Genomic DNA, 10,998 nt, shown 5'->3' with positions numbered 1-10,998 from the left:
AGTATTTTAAAAATATAATAACATGAAATCAATTGGAGTTGTAAGATTATAAAAAAATTATTCTAAATTTTTTAATATTGTTTTAAAAGAAATGCATTTAATAAAATTAATGGATTTGCATTAAATAAAATAAATGGATGTTGTCAAATTAATATAAAAAACATTTAATGGTTCTAAAACATCTAAGCATCTTTTTTCCACAAAATATTTGCCCATAGCCAAATCAATGGTTGTTATGAATTTTAAATCTTGATTTAATGTCCACAAGTATTCAAGTTAGAATTTTGATCCAAAGACTCACAAATGTTAGACATTTATTGAATCAAATCAACAATTGTTGTCAAATTAGAATTTCGATCCAAAGACTCACAAATGTTAAAGTATGCTAGACATTTATTGGATCAAATCCACGGTGTTGATGTTAAATTGGAATTTTGATCCTACGGCTAAGAAAGCTTCAAGCTTTCTTTACATATAGTGTATAGATATAGATAGATGGATAGGTAATATGGGCAACATAAATCAAAATTGACATATTATAATGGGACAGGGGAATATGAATTTCACATATTGCTTTAGTCCATCTCAAAAATGTAATTCAATTATAACAAAAGTATTGAATAGCAATATAAGTATTGAAGCATCAAGAGATAAAGAGAAAGTGATTTTTAATGTGAGATCATGAACGAACACCTTCATATTTAAAAAGACTGAGTTTAATGATTATATACAATCATTATAAAAAAATTACATTATTAATCAATTAAAAGATCATTGTTAATATGATGTTTAAAGTAATTAGTGTAAAAAATTGACAAACTTATTATATTGTACACATATTTGGACCAAACTAAATACCTGAGAACACCCCTCAATAACACCTTTAAAATATTGAAGCATTCATTGGCCAAAACACTCCACGTGCGACCAAATAAGGCTTACATTTGTTCGAGTATTCGATTTATCTAACCATAAAAAATAACTCTCAAAGTACTTAGGTACTCGGCTAGGCCGAATATCAGAGTACTCTCCCCACCTAGACACCAAAGGTAACTCTAAAAGTATTGAGGTACTCAGTTAGACCGAGTACCTGAGTACTCTCCCCACCTAGACACCAAAGGTAACTCTCAAAGCATTCAGGTACTTGGCTAAGTTGAATACCTGAATATTCTCCCCCAACCAACAATGATGATCCTCATGTAATCAAGTACTCAGCTATGCCAAATACCTGAGTACTTTCCTAACTCAAAACAACTAGAAAATATCTCACTTAGTAAATTATCAAGATTATTTTAGTAACAAACATTACAATCCCTTTAAACCCTTCTAATCAAGGGCATATTACCTAATGAGGTAATAAGACATGAAGGCCTAAGGATCCAAGGGCAGACCTTGATGACCTATGTTCTTGAGCAACCAAGTACATGCAGTTGGAAGAGCTCACTAAATACAACCGAAAACTAAGAAATGAAGCGTCCAACCCTAAGAAAAAGATGGAGAGAGACACTCAAAAAGAAAAAAAGTGGTCATGCAAAATCCGTGGACCTTGATACAACTACTACACTTCAGTCAATGCTAGTAGGGCGAGGATTCTTGAACAAGCCCTCGCTACCAAAGTCATGGTAATGCCAAAATGCCCTAACACTCCACCAAGAGTTGCCCCCTCTAAACATTGTTAGTATCGCAAGAACTGAGAATACTCAACGGAGGAGTGCATGACACTCAAAGACAAGATTGAAGACCTCATCTAGCGAGGATGTTTAAAAGACATTTTCATAAACCATCATCATCTCAATACCAAAACTCCAGGTATCGAGATTACAAAAAAGGTCCGGGAACAGATCGTGATAGGCTGAATCGAGAAGGTTGATCAGCAGCCTTAATGAGTGATAAACACAGTTGCTGGAGGCTTCACGGATGGAGAAAACACCTCTTCGGCAAGGAAAAAACACTTGCAAAATGTACGATATGTGAATATGGTGGTCACTTAAAACACAATGAAGATGCTAGACATAACATTCACAAGTTTGGATATTAAGGGCTTGGATCCGAATCAAGATGATCTCATGGTCATCACCGTGGAGATAGCCAATTGTCTTGTGAGGAAGACACTCGTAGACCAAGGAAACTCAATTGACATCTTGTTTTGGAAAACCTTCAAGCAACTAGAAATACCTAAGTCAACACTGTAAGCCCATGATGATCCACTCTTTGGGTTTGCTGGTGAAAAGGTGAGAACCAGAGGCTGCATAAAGTTACCCACAAAGTTTGATAGTGGAGAGACTTGACATAAAGAAGTCAAAGTATGGTACATTGTTGTGCACGCTAGCACCTCGTATAATATATTACTCGATCAACTATCAGTCAATGCTCTTGGGGCTATAGTATCCACCCCACATGTCGCAATGAAGTTCCTTTCTTATCAAGGGTCAATCATAGCAATCCATGAAAACTTAAAAGTAGCTCGAGATTGCTACATGGCAAGCCTAAAACTCGCCCCTATGTCTGAGTTTGATGAATTCAAAGCAATCAACATGGTATCTTTGGTCGACATGGAAGATGTAGAGGTATAAATTGCATATATTTGCATATATATGCAAATATATGCAAACAATTTGCGTCCAATAGGATTTGAACCTATACCTAAGGTTTAGAAGACCTCTGTCCTATCCATTAGACAATGGACGCTTCTATTTTTTTTCTTTTATTCTTTAACCTTATTAACTAAAAAAGGTTAAAGAATAAAAGAATTCTATATTCTATATATAGAAAATTTATAGAAAATAAATAAAATTCAATTTGTTATAAATACCTAAAATAAATACCTAAAACTAAATTAAGAAATTAAAAAAAAGAATTGACAAATTCATTTAAAATTCTAGATTCATTCTATAAGAAAAAAGATAGATTCAAATAGAATAAATAGAGAATATAAGCGGGTAGCGGGTAGCGGGTAGCGGGAATCGAACCCGCATCGTTAGCTTGGAAGGCTAGGGGTTATAGTCGACGTTGATTCATCATTTTGATTTCAATTTAACATCTCTAATTCAAAACCGAACATGAAACTTTTGTTTCATTCGGCTCCTTTACAGAAAAAATTAAGAGATGGAAAATCAAAATATTGACCCATAACATCTATGTCAGCCTTTTTGTTTTGTATGAATAAGTTTAAAACATCTTGCTTTTTAGATGATCCCTCTAGAAGAGCAGTATTATAATAATCTGTTTTTTTCTAGTTACTTCGTTCTCTATTTCTATTTAATAGAATCTTTAGGAAAAGTATAAAATTTCTGTCGAGCTAAAAAAATGTAGATGTCTCTAGTAAACTAAAAGAATCGTTTAATAGCTATTTTGCTTCAATATCTACTATACAAAAAAATGGAAGATTTAGTTACGATTAGAAATAAACTTTCTATATATCTCTCCATAGATCCTTTCGTCATACTAAAAAAAATTCGGATTATAGATCCAATTCCAAAAACTTATGTTTCATAATTTTAGAACTCAAGTTGTCAATTTAGAATTGATTCTTCTTGTATACAAATTACGATAATGTATATTATACCGCAAATCATTCATTGAGGGTATAAAGGATTCCCTTTAAGTAAGAAATAAAGTTTTTGATCGGAATATGAATCAAACGGGGGATCCCTTAACTATTTAGGGGTCCATGGAACGAATCACACTTTTACCACTAAACTATACCCGCTACAATACAATTATTGTATCTTTTGTCGAACAAAGCAATCAGACAAAATCAATAAAGAAATAGAGGGGCATAATATTCAATATTCTAATAATTCGAGTATTGACATGTTTAATTAGAGTATCTTCTAATGAAATTTGAAAAACGGGGTGAATTACATTTTTGGATTTTGTTTTTGTTGAAGGTATTTTTTTTTAATAAAGTACATTCAATTCAAATAAATCATTGTTATTCAATATTCATGGGAATAAAAAGAGCCCGACTAGGTACTAGCCGGACTCTTTGGCTGTAGAAAAAGAAAAAAGGAAACTAAAAAATAGAAGAATAAAGAATATAATAATGAATCGAAATCAAATAGAAAAAAAAGAGATAAGATAAAAAAAATAAGATAAAGAGAAGTCTTTTTTTTTTCAAGCTCCATTTTTTGCGCTTCTTGTTTATGTGATATAACATAAACAAAGTAATTCTATTTTTCAATTGGGGAGAGATGGCTGAGTGGACTAAAGCGTCGGATTGCTAATCCGTTGTACAAATTTTTGTACCGAGGGTTCGAATCCCTCTCTTTCCGTTGATAATTTGATATTTTTTGTTGACTTCTTTGTTTTCCTTGTTTGTTTGATTTTTTTATTTACTGGTTAAAGATGTTAAAATAAAGAAAATCCTAAATTTTTTTTAAATCCAGCACAAGCAAGAAAAACACAGAATCCATCTTTTTCTTATTCTTCACGCCCTGGATTACGTCCTGGATCGTTAGATAGGAATCCGAAGATGAAAAGAGAAACGAAGAATATCACTACCGTGTAAACAAATAGTTTTAGAGTAAGCATTATAAAATCTCCAAGATAATTAAAAAACGACAAAGAAAGAGAATAAATTCTCTTATATTACAACAAATTTTGTTTCTTTTGATATTAAGTTTCTAAAAAATTAAATTTTTGTGAGGAGATATATAAGATAAGTTTCGAAAATGGATTTGTAGTAAGAGTCGAATCTTTTATTAAAAATTATCAATAATTACTTTTACCAAAAATATTCTTTCATATCTATAATCTAGGTATTCTATTGGTGATGGGTTCAAATTGAATAATAGGATTAGGACTTCTCAATTGGCAAAATGTAGATGATGAGATGGTCCGTATTTTTTTGTATATATCCAAAAATTTCAATATTGGAATCGATAATTCACACTGTAAGACTTATTTGATCTTTTAAATTGTTAAAATGTTCGAATTTTAGTTTTCTGATAAATTCTTAATTTTTTTAAGACATTACTCAAATTACAGATCTCATCGAAAACTTACAGCAGCTTGCCAAACAAAAGCTAAAAGAAAAAAGAGTAAGGGTATTACTGGCATAATATCCACAATTGGATTCAAGAAAGCGTAGGCTTCAGGCAATTTCGCCGAGAAAAAACTACTTGAATAAAGGATGGAGTGAATACAAATACAGACCAAATTAAAGATATTAAGCATAACAAACATTTTGTTCTTTAAGAAAATATAAATTATTTTTGTTTTTTTAATTAGAATTTTCATTTTTATTGTATTTTATATATATATATATATATATATATATATATATATATATATATATATATATAATACAATAAAAAGGAAAAGAAATTAATATTAATTTATGAATAAAACTAAAAAAAATGAATAAAATAAGATAAAACCCTCCAAAATCCTTCTTTGATTTGAACTTATCTAGTTCAAAATCTTTTTTTATTCTGAAATAAAAAAAATTGAATAAATCACACTTCTATACAATATCTTAATAGAATTGTACGTAATGATCAATAAATTGAGTCTTATCCTATCTATATCTAGATAGATATAGATAGATATGTAGATACACATATAAAAATACTAGCAACAAATTTTTCTATAGAAATTTTTGAACTGGAATTGACGAACAACCAATATAAATAATAGTGTTTATTAGTATAAAATCGAAAATGGGGCGTGACCAAGTGGTAAGGCAACGGGTTTTGGTCCCACTATTCGGAGGTTCGAATCCTTCCGTCCCAGAGCATATCCATTCATGATGTATATCATATTGGAATACAAATTGTATATCAGAATTAAAATTATCCCCCTTTTTGAATTATTCGTCTCTAATCTAAATCGACTTGCTTTCGAATATGTGGATTCAAAAACAAGTCGAGTTTTTGTTACTTTCTTTTTTGTATAAAAATTGTTTTAATGTAATCATTTCATTATATATATCTATTATAATTTTATAATTTTTTCAATTTTATAATTTTTTTCTTTTTTTCTAATATTTTTAAATTCCCATTTTTCTACTTTACAAATTCTAAAAAGAGAGTAGAAAATAGATTGATAAAATACCGAGTTAATTTTCATTTACGTCTTTACTTTAAAAAAAGTTTTCGTTATATAGAAGAAAAACCCTGACCTAAAAAGGATAGATTAGTATGTATCAATTGAATCAATGACTATTCATGATTCCATAATTGAATCAATTACATACTGGATCCAAGCTAAAGGAATGTTATGGTAAAACTTCGTTTGAAACGATGTGGTAAAAAGCAACGTGCGACTTGAAAGACATGATTAGATTAGCTGTGGATTCTTACATCTGCCATTTTTTCTAGTATATAGAAATGAACATGCTCTTGACTCGACATCATTTGTTCTGTTCCACTAGAACTTATTGTTTTGGGGACAGGAAAGCAGTTGATGATGTAAGTTGATGATGTAAATAGTACATGATGGAGCTCGAGTTTATTCATTTATCAGGGGCAAGTATCTAAGGTTAGTAAAAATTAATAAGTTAGAAAAACTTTGTAAGTTTATTTTTGATAGAAAAATAGAAAGGATCCAATTTGAGCAAGGTTCAAAAAAATGGTTGGAATTAGTAAAACTGTTTTGATCAAAAGTGTAGCCGCAGGAATTAACCTTCTATTTGTATGATTCTTTCATAGAAAGAAAAAATGGTATGTTGCTGCCATTTTTGAAAAGATTGAAGATTCCCGAAGTAATGCCTAAACCCAATGATTCAAAGAAAAGCTAAAAGATCATGGAACAAGTAAATACCATTTTCAAATTGTCTCATCAATTCTATTATCAAAAATTATAAAGAAACGAAACACGGGCAAGAAAGGGGAGTAGAGACCACTCAATAAATGAAATAGCTACTAAAGGCTTTGTTCTCTTTTTAGTTATTTGATAATTATCCAATTTGAGTTATGGAGTTATAAATATGAGGAGTTTTTTTTCAAAAAGAAAATACGAAAGAAAAATACTTAAGTCATAGTTTAATTGATTTGATGATTTTATTGATCTATTTGACATCATAATTTTCTACATACATTATAATTTTTTATTTTCTCGAGCCGTAAGGATAAAAGTTCTTATACGTTTCTAGGGGGGTGCATTATTTATCTATCTCTATCCCAATGAGCCGTTTATCGAATCGTTGCAATCGATGTTCGATCTCGAAGAGAGGGAAGAGATCTTCGGAAAGTGGGTTTTTATGATCCAATAAAGAATCAAACCTATTTAAATATTCATGTTATTCTATATTTCCTTGAACGAGGCGCTTAACCTACAGGAACTGTTCAGGATATTTCAAAAAGGGCTGGTGTTTTTATGGAACTTAGCTCGAATCAACAAACGAAATTTCATTAATGAAATAAAAAAAGGGGGGTGTGGATGACTTGTATATAGATTTCTAAAACTCTTTTCTCTTTTATCCCCCCGCTCTCTTGGTCTATTCATACCTAATTTTTCTTATTTCTTGTTGTTTATAAAGAATGATAGGATGTAGTTTTCTATAGCCAGAAAAAGAAATGAAATTTGCATCGATCTTCAAAACAAAATGAAAAAATGTATAGAGATAAAAGATAGAATATAGGAAAAAGAAAAAAAAATAGTCACTAAATGAAGTAATTGGACTTATAAATAGATAAATAGATTACCCCTATTGAGGTGCTTTTTTTTTAATGTTTCTTATTATTTTTTTTTATTATCATTTCTTTTTAATACCAACTCGCTCTTCATTATTTTCAGTTACTAATCCTAGTTATTTGATTTATATACTTTTTTATAGTAAATACATGAGATAGAATATTCAAAATGGAATATTTCTATTATTTTATTCTTCATCCAATGACTATACATTCATTATATTTTGGTGTAAATAGAGGAAAAACTCGATGGAAAATGGTGGTTTAATTCTATGTTGTTTAATAGGAAGTTAGAATACAGGTGTGAATTAAGTAAATCAATGGATAGTCTTGGTCCTATTGAAAATACCAGTCTAAGGGAAGACCCTAAAATTTTAACCGATATAGAAAAAAAAATTCACAAGGATTTGGATTATTTAGAAATGGAAGGTTTTTTTTCTAGCGATCTGAATACTGTTTCTAAGAATGATGATGATCATTACATGTATGAGACTCAATTTAGTTTTAACAATAATATTACTAGTTTCATTGATAGTTGCATTGAGAGTTTCAATTTAGGTGATATTGACAAATACAATGATATTTATTTTTATAGTTACATTTTTTTAAGGGCAGAAATTGTAGTGAAAGTGATAATTCTAGTACTAGTATAATAACTAGTACGAATGATACAAATGATAGTGATTCCACTATAGGAGAAAGTTCTAATAATCTCGATGAAAGTAAAAAATATAAGCATTTGTGGCTTGAATGCGAAAATTGTTATGGATTAAATTATAAAAAAAAATTAAATCAAAAATGAATATTTGTGAATACTGTGGATATCATTTGAAAATGGGCAGTTCAGATAGAATCAAACTTTCGATTGATTCGGGTACTTGGAATCCTATGGATGAAGACATGGTTTCTCTGGATCCTATTGAATTTCATTCCGAAGAGGAACCTTATAAAGATCGTATTGATTCTTTGAGAACTAAAGAGGAACTGAGGGTGAAATTAAATATGGAAACTTAACCTCATCAATTAGGCCGAAGAGAGGGACAGGTGACCTACCTTAACACACAGCTAGAAAAAAGAGAACAACTACTCATAACTTATATGTTGAATGCGAATGTTGATATATTCACATGGTCAACATGTAACATGTCAGGTATTGACCCAAACTATCATTGCCACCACCTAGAAATATGCCGAGATGCCAACCAATAGCACAAAAGAAGAGAAAAGTAGGAGAAGAATGAAGAAAGGTTATACAAAAATAGGTTACAAAGTTACTCACTGCTCGGTTTATTTGGGAGATCGAGTACACAACTTGGTTGTCAAATATTGTCATGGTCAAGAAATTAAGTGAAAAATGGAGGATGTGCACCAATTACACCGATCTCAACAAGGCATGCCCAAAAGATGTTTATCCCTTACCCACTATAAACCGACTAGTGGACAGGGCAGCATGGCATCGCCTACACAACTTTCTGGATGTGTATTCAGGGTACAACCAAATTCAAATGCACCCCTAAGATTAAGGGTTTCAAATTCAAACCAATCCAAAATGAAAATCGAAACCACTAAAAAAACCGAAAACCAAACCAAATCGGTTCTTTTTGGATTTGTTTGGATGATTTTTTTCTCGAACCAATTGGTTTGGTTCAGTTTGCGGTTTTTTTTTTTTGAAATTGAACCAAACCGCAATACTTATATTACTTTAGTGCCATGCATTTTATGTGTATATTACTTGAGTCTCAAAGTGTTTTGTAGTGTTATGTATATGAAACTTAAACAATGTGTACCATTTTCTTTTTTAGACAACTTTTTTAAGATATGTTTTGTTTAAAATATGAAAGTTTGATAAATTTTTATTGTAGAAAGTTTAACATATTAATAAGTTTGGTAGATTTTTATTATCAATTTTTAATGTAATTTAATTGAAAAGATGAAAAGAAAGTATATAAATTTTAATGAAACAATATTTTAGTAAAAACTGCAAAATAGGGTCATGTTGCCGCATATGTTTTATAAGTTTGGTTTGGGTGACATTATGATGAAAAACCAAACCAAACAAAGCCGCGAGCACCCCTACCCATGACGAAGAGAAGAGAAGACAACTTTCATAACAGAGTCTATAAATTATTGCTATAGGGTCATGCCTTTTGCCTTGAAAATTCCAGGAGCCACATACCAACGCTTGATGGACAAGGTTTTCAAAATCAAATCAGAAGAACATGTTGATGATAAGGTGGTTAAGTTCGAAGAGGCTAAATCACATGCACACGATCTAGCAGAAATCACTACAAGAAAAATCGTTATTACCGATGGAATATTTCCCATGGAATGTTTTCTACTGGAAATGATTACATTACTGACAAAATTTATCGACGGACCATAGTTCGTGGGGGAAAAAAGAGAACTTCCAATGGAATTTACCCACGGACAAGTTTTCCATCGAAAAATATAAATTACCGACAAATTTTTCCAATAGATTATGTTTCTGTTGGAAACATAAAAGTTACCAATGGATTTTTTTGACAGATTATGTTTCCATCAGAAATTAAAAGTATACCCAAAATAAAAGATCCCAACCCTAACGAGGGACTCAACGAATTTGCATTTGGTGATTTTCAAAATCCTTCACACTCATCATTGCGTCGTTGCGCATGAGTCCAACACCGTCACGCCACCACACACAAGGTCCACCACCGTCACGTTGCCACCGCACGAGCTCCACCATCGTTATGCCACTCATGGAAGAGTTTTCGAAGCCGCTATCACACATCGCAGCGCCACCGTTAAGCAGTGACTGTCGTTGCACACACCGTCGCGCCCACGCCAGCTGGTTAGTGCTCTTACATCTTATATCAAGTGACCACACTGTATGTGTGTTGCCGTGTGTGTGTGTGTGACCGTGAGAGAGGTGAGGTGTGTGAGGGAGCGAGTAAGTGAGCTTCGTGTTTTATGCAACTTAGGAAAGTCCCATTACAAACTATGGCCTTTTTCTGGTGTTCATTTTTTGAGTTTAACGCAAATTCTATTTATATTTCTTAAACAACATTTGGTAATGGCTTCGAGCTCATTGGAATTTCAAATTCCTCTACCATAATTCTTCTTGTTTGGAATCCTCAATTTTCCAGCATTGGAAACTCATTTGCATTTTTCATCTTACAAGAAGAAAATACATTTCTTTTAATTCTCTCCTGTTTTCTTTTCGAAATTTTCATTTTGGATTTATAGATTAGAAATATGATGTACCTAGATATAGCTTCCTATATTCAAGGTGATAATAAAAAGACTCGGTGCATGTTTGTTATGGCTTTCAGATTTTCTGTGTCGATGTAGTGGACACGATGGTGATTGGTGATTTTTTTTT

The 10,998-nt window shown here is 31.4% G+C and overlaps 2 non-coding genes and 1 pseudogene across 3 annotated transcripts; 2 read left to right on the top strand and 1 right to left on the bottom strand.

Moving 5' to 3' along the window:
* Positions 1-2,616: 2,616 nt before the first annotated feature.
* TRNAR-UCU (transfer RNA arginine (anticodon UCU)) lies at positions 2,617-2,688 on the bottom strand. The gene has a single exon. It is a non-coding gene; the product is annotated as a tRNA-Arg (tRNA).
* A 1,499-nt stretch (positions 2,689-4,187) lies between these two features.
* TRNAS-GCU (transfer RNA serine (anticodon GCU)) lies at positions 4,188-4,274 on the top strand. The gene has a single exon. It is a non-coding gene; the product is annotated as a tRNA-Ser (tRNA).
* A 1,012-nt stretch (positions 4,275-5,286) lies between these two features.
* Positions 5,287-8,651, top strand: LOC121173565 (acetyl-coenzyme A carboxylase carboxyl transferase subunit beta, chloroplastic-like; annotated as a pseudogene). Its single transcript, XR_005888609.1, has one exon. The product of XR_005888609.1 is annotated as an acetyl-coenzyme A carboxylase carboxyl transferase subunit beta, chloroplastic-like (transcript).
* The last annotated feature ends 2,347 nt before the right edge of the window (positions 8,652-10,998 follow it).

This window comes from Glycine max, chromosome 15 (assembly GCF_000004515.6).
Source record: "Glycine max cultivar Williams 82 chromosome 15, Glycine_max_v4.0, whole genome shotgun sequence".
Taxonomy (NCBI): Eukaryota; Viridiplantae; Streptophyta; class Magnoliopsida; order Fabales; family Fabaceae; genus Glycine; species Glycine max.
The sequence above is the reverse complement of the archived record's forward strand: the minus strand, read 5'-3'. Positions and strand labels throughout refer to the sequence as shown.